This window comes from Zootoca vivipara, chromosome 4 (assembly GCF_965207765.1).
Source record: "Zootoca vivipara chromosome 4, rZooViv2.hap1.1, whole genome shotgun sequence".
In the NCBI taxonomy this organism is placed as follows: Eukaryota; Metazoa; Chordata; class Lepidosauria; order Squamata; family Lacertidae; genus Zootoca; species Zootoca vivipara.
The window spans coordinates 60068980-60081143 of record NC_142587.1 but is presented as its reverse complement, the minus strand read 5'-3'; the positions used below and the strand labels follow the sequence as shown (position 1 = coordinate 60081143).

The 12164-nt window shown below is 38.7% G+C and overlaps 1 non-coding gene across 1 annotated transcript; it reads left to right on the top strand.

The window, feature by feature from the left end:
* The first annotated feature begins 11674 nt into the window (after positions 1-11674).
* LOC118085810 (U6 spliceosomal RNA) lies at positions 11675-11777 on the top strand. The gene has a single exon (XR_004692686.1). It is a non-coding gene; the product is annotated as a U6 spliceosomal RNA (small nuclear RNA).
* Positions 11778-12164: the final 387 nt, after the last annotated feature.

Genomic DNA, 12164 nt, shown 5'->3' with positions numbered 1-12164 from the left:
TGATCTAAGCTAAGATTTTAAAACGTACTCTAATTGCATGTATTTTTGATTGACCTGTGTGGTAAGACTAGCAAACTGGAATAGTAATTAAAGCAACATAAATGGCATCAACTGGGAGCCTGAACTGCCATACTAAATAATGGATGCCAACTTTTAATTTATAGTTAATGAACTAATCTCTCCCTTTCCACCCATTAATATTTCATGCAATTTTAATCAGAATTCAAGTATAAACAAAGCACTACATAAAACTATACACTTCTATCAAAGGTATATTTTGCCATTTCAAATATGTAAAGCACTTATTTGCTATTACACACTAATTCAACTTAAACTCCATAAGGCTTTTCTACATCACTGTGCAAACAATGAGAACAACCAATTTTCCCAAGCCTTTAAGGACATTTATTGGATTCTCTCCACAGGGAGACAGGATAACTACAAGGGTGACTTCATGTTAAGGAAAATTATAGCGATTCAAGCTTATTCTCCCTATTCCACAGACTTGGTGTTCAGCTATGCATAAAGCATTTCTCTTTGTAGGCCCTTTCAGACATTTTTTATTTGCAATCAATAAATATGTGAGGGATGGCTGTGGATACAAGTACATTAGCTTCAACCCTGCCCCAATTCCGGTCATCTTTGCCAGTGCTCTTCTGAAGTGAGGGACATCCTGTAGTTGTGGAGACTCTCCTTGTTTTAGAACTCTGATTTTCTAGGACCCTAAAATATGCAGAGATCCTCCATAGCTACAGGAGGCACCCAACTTCAGTCACTGCCCTCCAACTTGTGGATGATGATGCGGGGAGAAGATTGTGATTCCTCTCACATATCTACTGAATGCTAGAGATGAGGCAGAAATTCAGTTTGTTTTTCACTTTCTGAAACAATACATGGGGCAAAAAGCAGCTATACTTTGAAATTTGCATTTCTTCAACCTTTGCAATGCTGTTCTCCAACCAAAAAATATGTATGAGTATATATTCATTTTAGAAATGTGTTCCTTCAGGAATGAAAAATCAACACCACATTCTATGAAGAGACTGTCTTCTGCTGCCAAGCATGCCGCTGGCACTTTATAAACATTTAATAGTAACAGTAGTAATAAGTATATAGAATGGGGCAAAGTACACAGGAGCTGGAGCCAAAGTTTCATAATTGTGTGCTACTCTTCCATTTTGAATATCACCCTGAATTATGGTGTATTGGAAGAGGGTGCACATTTTCTCCCATATATTTCAAATTAAAGCCAAGGGGGGTTGGGGAATGCTTTGTTTATCCATCTGTCCCTTGAATAGCTCTTACAGTTAATGGGATCTATTTGCTCTTCTGTTTTGGGCTAATTAACTTACTCTTTCCAAATTGTTTGTTCTTTTCCCCTAAAAACATGAATAACATTCTCTTTTCCAAAAGAAGTCACATAATACAAAGAGGGGTGATCTCGTTATAATGCCAGGTTAGATTGCACATCTGGCAATTCTCTCTAATCAATTTACAGAGAACATAATGGTTCCAAGAACAATTAATTGATTGATGTTGCCTTCCTGATGAAATACAGTTTAGTTTCTTCCGTTGATGAGGTACAGAATAAGATGAAGATGCTGGTGAGAAGAATGCACACCAGTGTTTCAACCACATTGCCAAGTTCACATATTTAGTTGAACGATTCATTTAATGTCATTTAACAGAGCTTCCAGGGCAATTTACAAAAATAAAATACATACATTGAAAAGCCTGGGAATCTTAGATCTGTTTCTCACACATTGCTTTCTCTACATGGATGAATTAAAAGGCACAAAATGTATATAATATCAGGAGCAAAGATTGTATGTCTGCTTTACTGCATGCATATATTTTGTTCACATTGGTATTTTGCCATATACAGTATGTGCAAGATGAATATGTGTGCATTATCATGCATAGTGCATGCATATTTTCACTTGCATGGTGGTTATACCTATGAAGGAAAATGCCTGTGTAAGGAAGCTTTAGGGATTATATATTTAAAGAAAGTTTGGTTCTTAGGGAAAAAAAAGTTATCATTTTGTCTAACACTGCTTGAATATGAACATGCCATATGACACTGCCACAACATCAACATGTAACTATCAATGGCATTAAAACCATCAATGGTACTGTGCAATATTTTATGTTGATGGTTTTAATTGTACTGTGTGCCACACAGAGGAAGAATAATAATTAAAAAGTCAATTAAAATAAATAAATAGAAGATGAAGTTCCATGATCAATATAGTACAGTTGTCCCTGTTCATATTCACCCACAATGGAAACAGAAATACTTCCCCACTGAACAATCTATTTCTATTTGTATCTGTTCAAGGTGGGTCTTTCCTATCCAGTTGTTGCCTGAACAAGAGAAAGGGCAAGGATCATTTAGAATCATGACTAACCATCCCCCTCTCCCCACGATTACACCAATCACACAATCCTGCTTGCATGGTTGCCATGCATGTTTATAAGGTCAATTATCCCCAACAGTTACTCACTAAAAACCGTCAACCAAGGCCATAAGAGCACTTTCAGAACATTCTTAAACCAAAGTGGAATATAACCATGGAAGGGATCCGAGAAGGCAAGAAATCCATCTCCTACTCCATGAGAAAAAGCTTCTGCTCAAAGTAACTATGGTGTTTCTGAGAAACTCAGAATTAATTCTTCGTCAACCTGTGAATTCAGGCAGGCTGTTTATTCTCTTCAACATTCAAACAGTGTACTTAGGAAGGCTGACACAACCAAAATGATCCAGCTGTCTTTATGTCCGAATGTTGTGTAGTGACACAGAAACAATTAGATTGGCAGAGGCAGAGAGAACCCAACGAATCCCATGGTATCCTAGCTTGTACTTGTAACTAAATATAATTTTGTTAAATTTGTTATAAATATTGTGGTTGAACATAATGCTTCAAAATGTAAATTTCAGAAGGATTTTTTTAAATCCAGGCACTTTCAATATATCAAGTTAAATAAAGAAAAATATACATTATAGTTTTAAAATATGTGTTAGGGGTTAATTAATCTTACCCTGGTGGTACACAAATCCAAAACCACACCACACAATAAATGAAATACATCCTGTGGTTAAACATCCAACAAGTCAATGAAAACTATGTTGATTTGCATAGAACTAATAACCCAAATAACCCATCAACATCCAACAAGTCAATGAAAACTATGTTGATTTGCATAGAACTAATAACTAATAACCCATCACCTTGCCTACAAAGGTCCGTATAGTTAAAGCTATGATTTTCCCAGTAGTGATGTATGGAAGTGAGAGCTGGACCATAAAGAAGGCTGATCGCCGAAGAATTGATGCTTTTGAATTATGGTGCTGGAGGAGACTCTTGAGAGTCCCATGGACTGCAAGAAGATCAAACCTATCCATTCTTCAGGAAATCAGCCCTGAGTGCTCACTGGAAGGACAGATCATGAAGCTGAGGCTCCAATACTTTGGCCACCTCATGAGAAGAGAATAATCCTTGGAAAAGACCTTGATGTTGGGAAAGATGGAGGGCACTAGGAGAAGGGGACGACAGAGGACGAGATGGTTGGACAGTGTTCTCGAAGCTACGAGCATGAGTTTGACCAAACTGCGGGAGGTGGTGGAGGACAGGAGTGCCTGGCGTGCTATGGTCCATGGGGTCACGAAGAGTCGGACACGACTAAACGACTAAACAACAACAATAACCCAAAATTACATCCAATTCTCTTGCATAATATATGGGTCCCATTTGCCTGAACAAGTCATACAACCCTGCCTTCAACAATTACATGGTTCAGTAATGATTGTTACTAACAGTGCAATCCTATACTGTTCATCTGCTCAGGAATAACCTCAACTGGGATCTGGACAACAAGCGAGATCCCCCAGCCATGCAGCTGCTTAACACCAAGGCACGCCCCCCCCCCCGGCCACCAGGATTGACTGGCCAGGCTCCATGATGCAGCCAAGGAATCTCCACTAACATGGGAGCTAAGCCCAGCCCCCACTGGGTGCGAGAGGCCACGTGGACTGACCGCAACTCCCCCCCCCACGCACACAAGGAAGTGGAGCAGACTTGCAGCCTAAATAAGAATAAAGAGTACCGGTACATTAGAGCTGGAGTGAGAGGAATTCTCAAGGGAATTCTAACATACATTTCCTAATAATGTATCTTTTAAAAATTATATTCTCTGAAACCATTTTTTTCAACATTCCAAATTCCGGGTGCTATTGGGTTTTAGGAATACGCTGTGCTATCTTTCAGGTGAATTGAACTGTTGTAGGAAAATTGTGTATATTACTACTGAAGTACAGCCATAAATGCTGAAGTACAGCATTTTCCTTCATACGTATAACCACCTTGCTCCTCTGTAGCAAGGTAACATTTGGACATACCTATGAAAAACTAAAACTACAAGAAAGATTGCTGAAGGCAACTGCTAGCAAAGGGAATATGCTTTTATCACAAATATATCAATCATGTCTTGTTTTGCATTTGGGAGCTAATAAAAATTAAACCTTGCACACAATGTCACAAATGAAAATTGAATCAATGTGGACATCCATAACATAAAAGTGCATAAATATAGCAGTTCTTTTGTTCGCCCTCATTTAGCAGTGAGACAAGAGATTTTTCACATAACCTGAAGCTATACATTGTCTTTCTTTCGAGAGAAACTAATGCATGCAGAAATGTGTAACAGGTCATAGAAAGAGATGCACCCACAACCTTCTACCCATTTCAGCACTATAATATCAGTGTGTGTGTGTGTGTGTGTGTGTGTGTGTGTGTGTGTGTGTCATTTTAAATGCTAGAAGCCTGATAACAAAATTTTGCTTGTCTGATTCAAATCAATATATAAAACTCAAACTTCTTCATCTTTGTTTCTCCTCCTGGTCATATATGCACCTCTTCATTTTGCCCACTCAGTAAAGGGTTAAGTTGAATGCTGAAATAGTTACATTTTCTTGCATTAAAAGTTGCACTTTCACCCTTTGCACAAGTTGTGCCTTCTTGCACTACCATCATTGTTAACCTATGTATAGCACAGATTCAACTCAGGTGGCATTTGCGGTTTTATAACAGTTTTATCTTCTCTGAGAATCCCAACAACAGCCTATTTCCCTTACATGCTCACTGTACTGTTAAGCGGGAAGTCTTCAACTGGCCCATGGCTGATGCTCCATGCTGATATGGGATATGAAACTTCATTGAGTATTATGAGCTCTGAGAAGGAGCTGTCTAGAGGTATGCTACACAGCCTTGGTAGCTGTGGATTGGGGATTGAAAAAAATAAAAAATGATGTCAGACAATGGTTGCTACTCTAAGTTGGGCCATCAAGGTAAAGTGTGTAATCACAGCATTTTGACATTGAACTAGTTTCACTTCGGGTGGATGGATGCCATCATCACTCTAGGTTACTTACCTTCCTAGTAAAGTGTCAGTGAAGAGTGATTTGCTTTTCAATGTCTTTCTTCAGGCATTGGAGGACTGCATGAGGAATCAAATGATGTTAAGATACTTTCTTAGGGATTCTTTGGTGGTAAAAAAAAAAAGGTAAAGAACCCCTGGATGGTTAAGTCCAGTCAAAGATGACTATGGGGTGAGGCACTCATCCCGATTCAGGCCAAAGGAACTGGTGTTTGTCCACAGACAGCTTTCTGGGTCATGCGGCCAACAAGACTAAATAGCAGTGGTGGCAGCTGAGCAAGAATATTTTTGTAATAGTTCACTTGAATGATGTGAAAGCACAAGCAAATAGAATCAACTGTAGAGTTAGAAGGACCCAAGAGCAGCACACAGTTCTCCAGGTCTGACCAAGGCAGAATCAAGTGGAACTATTACTTCCCTTTACAGGTAGATAGCTGTGTTGGTCTGCCATAGTAAAAACAAAATTAAAAAATTCCTTCCAGTAGCACCTTAGGGACCAACTAAGTTTGTCATTGGTATGAGCGCATGCACACGAAAGCTCATACCAATGACAAACTTAATATGTATAAGGTCTAAGGTGCTACTGGACACTATACTTCTGTTGATGCAACTTAAAAATAGTATGATGTAGTTCACCAACTCCTGGATCAATCCAAATTTCATTCCCATCCCCCACCCCCCAGAAAATGGAGGCCTGAAATCTCACTACAATTCTGTGATACCTTAGAACATTCAAACATATGATCTTAACACACATCCTCCCCCAAATCACCCTGTAGCGCTTTGCCACATCAGTCCCCATATCAGCTATTCATCCGAACCCACTCACAAGTGTTCATTGAGGAAAGGACATGCTGAATAAAATAAAAGGACAAACTGAACTAAATAAAAATAGCACGAAGGACAAAAATGCACAGATGGAGACAAGCCAAACAGATCTACTAGAGTACTTTATATTTCACCTTGGTTAATGGTCTCCTTGTAAATGACTTGAAAGTTTTTCTGCCTAATAGTATTAGAAAAATACTGTTGAAAAATACAAAGTAAATAAAATCTGTATTTCTTTCAATAAAAATACATGGTTATGTATACTCTATCCTAATAACATGATTTATTAAAACACTCTTGCATGTACTGCTCATATTTGGCGTTAGCTGTATCACTGTCCATTAGGGACAACAATACAATTTAAGGACAGATTCAGATTCTCAAGGACAATTCTGAGATAAATTAAACAGCTTATATATGATTTGTTGTATTACCAGGCATTACTTTGTGTGAAAACAGCAACAACAAAGTGAAGAATGAGCTCTACTTTTAAGACATCGAGATACACTTGCTGAAGAGACACAAATAACTTACAGTACTTTATAGGATTGTAAATGTTGACCAACTATATTATACTGGTTAGGAAAAGTGTTGTAGGTATTTCCACATAGCAGCTGAAGTGCTACTTATAAATGTATCATTACAGTAATCACTAAACCATTAGGCCTAAACAGGTTGGATTCTTGCTGAGACTAGAAGCAGAGCCATTACTACATGACAGTTATCATGACCTAGCCATATTTATAACCTTTGCAACATACACATGAAGATTCTATACAATCATTATACAGATTGTGGCCAAACTTACCAAACGGAAGGCTAGACACTGAAATCTTCATATGGCATAATACTCCAAGATAAATGGTGATGTTTACAAATCATTTTATTTATTGTAGCATGTGACAATGACATGGCAACATTAGATGCTCTTCAGAAGGCTCAATCTAGGGTAAAGACCTACTATGGGATGAATCAGCAGGCAAAGGAAGAAACAGCAATGCTTAGAAAATATGTTGTGTGCGTAGCATTATGGAAAACCTTCTTCTGAGAGCTGCAATTCCATGAGGAAGAACATGGTCAAATGGCACTTGGAAGTTTGCTCAGACCACCATAGCCAGAACACTTATTTGCAACCACGACTGGTGGAAATGCTGAACTAGAGCCTCATTGGTGGGCACTGAAGTGGATGACTGCTGGTGCTGACTTGTTGCAGTGTCCTAAAATAACCTTATTGCAAAAAAAAAAAAGCCAGGCAAGGCCTGTCTAATATTACATTCAAGACCACAATGGGGAGCCTCTACTACAAGGGCCAAATGGTACCTGGCCCATGGTAATCTTCCCAGATCACACTTCCTCCATAAGAGCATTCCCTCTCCCCCCGTCACACCCCAGATCGAATACTACTCTCCAGGCTTTGTGGGGGAACTACGATGAAGATCAAGTAAATGCTTAATAAGTGTTCTTCTGTGGGTGCTGGCTCTATTGCTGCCATGTTGAGGAGATGAAGGACACAGCCCCCACAATCTAGTGTTTGGAGGGTGAGGTGGAGATGGATGAGCCAATGTTGAGGGTGACTGGTGAATTCTATGTAGTAACCATAGGAGATGGTATAGAGAACCCATCGATCCATTGTTAAGTGCCATCAAATATGTATGAATGCTTGTAGGCAATTCCCCACTTGATCACTGATGGAGTCATTGGTGGTTTTGAGTTTTGGTGTGGGGGCTTGGAGGTGTTGTACCTGTCTCCCTGATGTCCTTTTTGAGGGGGAAAGAATCCCAGTTTGCTCCAGATTTGTTTTAGCCTATATTTATTTGAAGTGCCTTGCTGTCTGTGGGGACAAAGGGACTTATTTGTCTGATGCAGGGTATAAAGCCTGTTCCTCCCACTGGGTGACAAGAACTTTTCTTTTGTCTTTAGATTCAATAAGAATGTATTTGAGTGCTTCTTCCCCAAAGAGCATCAATCCTTAGAAAGACACTGTAGAGAAGTTGATTTTAGAAGCACTGTTTAAGCCAGGCATCCCCAAACTGCAGCCCTCCAGATGTTTTGGCCAACAACTCCCATGTTCCCTAGCTAACAGGACCAGTGGTCGTGGAAGATGGGAATTGTAGTCCAAAACATCTGGAGGGCCGAAGTTTCGGGATGCCTGGTTTAAGCCATAAGGTTCAGCTTGCTAGGACACCTGCATCCATGAAGCATACTGAAAACTTTGATGCGTCCTTCATGGAGACTACCATAAAAGCTGCCACACTAGGTACCTTGAGTAAGTGTGGTAGATGCAGCAGGATCATGTTCTGGAGTAGTGAAAAGATTCTTCACCTATGCATGAGATCCTTTTAAATGTCAGAAAGAAAGAAGTTTCATGTGTGTATTTTATTTTACTTTTTACTTTATGCTATCCAAGATTGTGAAAAACAGCATATGGAAAATGGGGGTATTATGGTGGTTTTTAACAATGCATTGGTGCATGTTGTTCTTGTTTAGTCATGTCTGACTCTTCATGACCCCATGGACCAGAGCACGCCAGGCACTCCTGTCTTCCACTGCCTCCCGCAGTTTGGTCAGATTCATGTTCATAGCTTCGAGAACACTGTCCAACCATCTCATCCTCTGTCGTCCCCTTCTCCTTGTGCCCTCCATCTTTCCCAACATCAGGGTCTTTCCCAGGGAGTCTTCTCTTCTCATGAGGTGGCCAAAGTATTCGAGCCTCAGCTACAGGATCTGTCCTTCCAGTGAGCACTCAGGGCTGATTTCCTCCAGAATGGATAGGTTTGATCTTCTTGCAGTCCATGGGACTCTCAAGAGTCTCTTCCAGCACCATAATTCAAAAGCATCAATTCTTCAGCGATCAGCCTTCTTTATGGTCCAGCTCTCACTTCCATACATCACTACTGGGAAAACCATAGCTTTAACTACACGGACCTTTGTCGGCAAGGTAATGTCTCTGCTTTTTAAGATGCTGTCTAGTTTTGTCACTGCTTTTCTCCCAAGAAACAGGCATCTTTTAATTTCGTGACTGCTGTCACCATCTGCCATGATCATGGAACCCAAGAAAGTAAAATCTTTCACTGCCTCCATTTCTTCCCCTTCTATTTGCTAGGAGGTGATGGGACCAGTGGCCATGATCTTGGTTTTTTTGATGTTGAACTTCAGACCATATTTTGTGCTCTCCTCTTTCACCGTCATTAACAGGTTCTTTAATTCCTCCTCACTTTCTGCCATCAAGGTTGTGTCATCAGCATATCTGAGGTTGTTAATATTTCTTCCGGCAATCTTATTTCCGGTTTGGGATTCATCCAGTCCAGCCATTCGCATGATGAATTCTGCATATGTGTTAAATAAGCAGGGAGACAATATACAACCTTGTCGTACTCCTTTCCCAATTTTGAACCAATCAGTTATTCCATGTCCAGTTCTAACTGTAGCTTCTTGTCCCACATAGAGATTTCTCAGGAGACAGATGAGGTGATCAGGCACTCCCATTTCTTTAAGGACTTGCCATAGTTTGCTTTTTATAACAGTATGTTCCATTATAAATATAAGATAAGGAGTGAAGTTACAACCCTATCCCCACTTATCTGAGAATACATTCCATGGAACTCAGTTAGGTTTGCTTCTGAGTAGACATGTATGGGGTTGCACTAAAAGTGCAATTCATAATTAATAAAAATAATAGCCCAAAATGCATCATTGCTATGAGAAATGTAAAAAAAATTTTTTACTGTCAATTAAAATATTAAAATAACATCAGAAAACTGATGTTAAAGCTTGCTAAGTTGGCTTTCTGGCTTTATTGTCTATCATGGGACTATTTTTGGTAACTTAAGCAATGACTAAATTCATAATTTGTACCCATTAAATTAATTAGTGCATTCTAATTAACTGAGGGTTAGAAGGCTGCATTTGTCAGAGATGACAAAAGTAATGTGTCCTGAATTCCTTTTGTTTTAGTCTTATTTATATTCTAATCAAAAGCAAAAAGCAAAATGTTAATAAATTATTACTCATCTAGGTATTTGGAGGTGATGTGAATGATAATGTGAAGGAGAAATAAGTTTCAGTTGACAGGATAAAGCACAGTCACTCATCATAAAGACTTCAATGGAACTGTGCAAAATTTCATTAAGTGGAGAACAATCTTTAGGTTTATATGCAAACACACACCACAAAGAGAAGAATGTTTTCAGAAAATGGCATGAAAGTGCTCTGCAGAACAGGTCTAAATCATATTAATAAATAGTGGTATGGAGGCGCATATTTCCTGAGGAGCACTTTGAAAATCAGTCTCCTGAGAATAAATGGATGGCAAAGACAATTGAATATAGATGAAGATGATGGATTTGAAGAGGGGAAAGAGCAGAGAATAAAAACACGTGTCATTTTGTGGGCAAGGTTGTAGATGCCATCCATAGATTGTTCCTAACAGAAAGACAAAAGGCAAATATCTCAATTTACCAAGACAACTTTGACAAGATTTTAATAGACAAGCCTTTGATGGAAATAACATATGAGGAATAAAAGGGGTAAGAGGCGATGGTGTAAGCATCATAAATTAAAAATATTAGTGCTTCCCAAATGAAATGTGGGAGTTGGAGTCAGCCAGGTGAAACATGAGGAATGCACACAGTACAAATATACTGACATGAAAGAGAATTCTAATTATTACATGGGAGCAGTAGTGCAAAGGGAAATGATTGACTAGTCATATTGTGTCTATTTGAAGCCTATAAACAGAAGTTTCAGCTAAAGCTGAAGAACACAATTGTCAAGAATCAAAGCCTCGTTTAATTCACTTACACTGAACTGAATTATGCAAACTGAAGAACTGTATTAAACCCTTTAGCTTACATGAGCATCTCTTGTGAATGAATATGAATATATATGAAAACATTAATCAGAGTAGTGAATGTCTGTTCTCTTGTTTCTTTTCAAGCTGTACTGCTCTAAAGTGAGTTGCATCTTTCACTGCCAGAGCTATTGTGTACTGGAATGCCTAAATATGAGATATCTGGCAACACAGTTCCATAATTATATACAAAAGCAGGGAACATCTATAATCCAGACACAAAACAAGTCATTGAAAGCCGATGGAAAAGTCAACATAGAGCAAAACAGCTGTATGAATCGTCGCATATTCTGAGTAATTTCTTAAAATGTTTAAAGAATAAAGTGATAAGGAATAAAAATAAGCATCTTTTCCTTTAAGAAAAAGAAAAGCTCTCTCATATTATTATCAAAACATCCAGAAATTACTGTTGTGCTTCTAAACCAGTTTTTGAAGGCAAGGAGTTTAGAGGAGGTGAAAATTAATCCAGAGTGGTGATTACCCTGTGTGATCAGGATAGGAACATAGGTTGTTTGCTGATCCCATTTGTTTCTGGGTAGACAAGTACTATTAGTGGCTAAGGCTGCAAACTCACTCCGGCAGCACCTGAACTATGATACAGAGAAGAATAGCATGGCTCCTGTACAAGGATGGCACACAAATTCATGAAGAGTTCCATGAATTTTTATTCTACTTCTCCCAGGCTTTTGTCTAATTAAACAATCCATGGCCTTTTAAATGGTGGGTGGTGGTTTTGTTCAATACAATTGGTTTTGTTTGTTACTATATTGTGTATTTTTGTCAGTAACAGAAAAAAATGATCCATTTTTAACTAAGGTCTCATGGAAAAAGCAAAGTATATCACTGAATACATCCACATTTTAGAGGAAATTCTGCCTCAGTAAGGTAGGACTGAAACAAAAGATCAACATTTAATATGTTATGCTACTTCCAAATTTGTGGTCTTTATATTTGACTTTGATTTCTTACTTACCTGTGAATGCACATTATATAACAGGGACAGAGCACATTTCAGATTTATGCTCACATATAAGGAAATAATGGTGTTTAC